Below are 2,684 nucleotides of genomic sequence, written 5' to 3' on the forward strand. Positions count from 1 at the left end.
AGAATGTGAATAAAATTGTGAGTTATGGCATCAAGTATGCTTTGACACAATTGTATGGACACTTTAAAGATTTTAGTGCAGTCCTCGTCTTGCAAAATATAAACACATCACTTTATGGTGAACTAATGATGCTGCAATGATTTCTTTTCAAATGTCTTACTTTGTAAGGTATAAACTGAGCTTGATTTAATTTTATTATCTTTTTTAGGGGAATATAGATCCTATAACTTTATGCATAGCTCATATATTTTTATAGGGTTATGTTTGATGGCCTTTGAAATTATTGATCATGATCCTTTTTTTTTTTTATGATCCTTCTTTAATTAGAGAGAAAGCCTCCCTTTATCTACACTGCACTCTAGTGTTTGCTTGTGAACATCAAGAGAGAGCACTGAGGCATGAGTTTTGTGACTGTGACCTGCACAATTAGTAGTTTCAAAGAATCCTTAGGGGATATTCTGGGAAGAGGGCACAGCTCAACTCAGGCCTCAGCTGAGCTGAGCTGTCCCATTGAGCTATGGATAACAGATGATCACAGTTAGACATTTTAATTGAACTGCTTTTGGCTTTCTTCAGGTTTTATGAGAAAAGGGTCTTACAATTCTCAGAAGTAAAAACTATGTTGTCACCATGTTGTCAGAATGCCGGAATTGAGTTTTACTCTCAAGTGGAAATATGTTTAAACTACAGTTAAGGTTGGTTTGTTTGTCACCTCAGGTTCTTTTGGAGTCCATTGTGTTTTGGAGACTTTATTCATTTTCCCATGCTCATTATTGCTGGATTTAAGGTGAATGGCACCTGTATAAAAATCTACCACTTCATTACCACTACTCATTGTTACAGCAGGGATATGTGCCAGGTGGTTCTTCAAGCTATACAATTTTTGAAACGAAGCTGACACTTTATGCTTCAAACAATTTTCTACTGAAGAATCTGTGACACGTTTGTATTACATGTAGGAATTGCCAAAGCTGGAGCTATCAGTCATCCCATAGTTTGTCACATGTCAATAGATTACCCAGGTCACTGTGATGATAAACCTGGACTACAAATTGTACTTTATTTCCTACCTATCACATTTATGGTTTGTTCAGGAAACAATTAGACATTTTCCCCAGGATCTTATATACATTTTACAATATTTAAGTGACATATAGCAACAGCATTTAGTGTCAGTAGATTGCAGGAGATTAATCAGTTTGTGAAGGTAGCATCTAATCTATTTAAGGGATTTAACTCATCAAAATGTATTGATTGCCAACTGTGTGTAATATACCTTCCATGAGGTAGAGGATATGAATGATCTCTGTTCACAAGGGGCCCAGAATCTTATTAAAAAAGGTATTAAATAATGATTTAGGGGGAGATTATTGGTACAATAATAATCGAAGTATGTCTATCTGAAGAGTATTTCCAAATGGGAATCAAAATGGCTTCATGGAGGAAAGTGCTATTTACAGAGTGTCAACTTTACATAGTTCTCATAAAAATGATATAATGCTGGTATGATCCCCATTTTATAAGAAAGAAAATAAGGCTCAGAGAAGCTAAGTACTTGCCTAACTAATGTCATAGAATAATGACATATTTAAATGGGGGTCACCTCTAATTTCCAAACCTCTTCTTTTTTTCAATGAATAATTATCAAGCTCCAAAATTAGAGATGCCAAACCAATGTATAAAACTATTATTATCATCTACTTTTTTTTAACATATGAATAAAATGGTGGCTCAGAATGTGTGAGTGGCCTAGGTCATATTAAATAGACAACAAATGGTGGATCCAGGATTTGTACGTAGGTCCTTTTTAATCCTTTTATCATAGATACTTGTTTTCCTCTTCTTTTTTAAAAATTGTGGTATGGGGGTACCTGAGTGGTTGTTAGTCCGCCTCTGGCTCAGGTCACAATCTGCAGGGAGCCTGCTTCTCCCTCTGCCTATGTTTTTGCCTCTCTCTGTGTGTCTCTAATGAATAAACAAATAAAATCTTAAAAAAAATTTGTGCTATGAACATTTAACATGAAATCTATCCTCTTAACAATTTTTAAGGGCACAATATAGTATTTTTAAAATATGGAATGCTTCACAAATTTGAGTGATATCCTTGTGCGGGGGCCATGCTACTCTCTGTGCCATTCCAATTTTAGTATATGTGCTGCTAAAGGAGCACTACAGTTTTGTTAACCACAGGCGCCGTGTTGTACAACAGATGCCTTAATCTTGTTCATCTTGTATAACTGAAATTTTATACCCATTGAGCAGTAACTCCCCATTCCCACTTTCCCCTTTCCCTTGTAATCACCATTCTACTCTCCATTTCCATGAGTTTGACTATTTTAGATACTTCATGTAAGTGGAATCATGCAGTTTTTGTCCTTCTGCAATTGGTTTTGTTCTCTAGCATAACGTCCTCCAGGTTTATCAATACTGTTGCATATATTAGGATTTTTCTTTAAAGTAGAATAATGTTCCATTTTATGTGTATACAACATTTTCTTTATCCATTCATCTATCAATGGGACATTTAGGTTATCTCCATGTTTTGGCTCTTAAATAATGCTACAATGAACATGGGAGTGTACATATCTCTTTTGAGATCCTGATTTAAATTCTCTTGGATAAATACCCATAAGGGGATTGCTGGATCAGATGATAATTCTATTTTTAATTTTTTTGGGAACTTC

At 35.0% G+C, this 2,684-nt stretch overlaps 1 non-coding gene across 1 annotated transcript; it reads right to left on the minus strand.

The window, feature by feature from the left end:
* Window positions 1-2,067: 2,067 nt before the first annotated feature.
* Window positions 2,068-2,170, minus strand: LOC129505435 (U6 spliceosomal RNA). Its single transcript, XR_008663530.1, has one exon. It is a non-coding gene; the product is annotated as a U6 spliceosomal RNA (small nuclear RNA).
* Window positions 2,171-2,684: the final 514 nt, after the last annotated feature.

The sequence above is a fragment of the Nyctereutes procyonoides genome, unplaced genomic scaffold, assembly GCF_905146905.1.
Source record: "Nyctereutes procyonoides isolate TBG_1078 unplaced genomic scaffold, NYPRO_anot_genome, whole genome shotgun sequence".
Taxonomy (NCBI): Eukaryota; Metazoa; Chordata; class Mammalia; order Carnivora; family Canidae; genus Nyctereutes; species Nyctereutes procyonoides.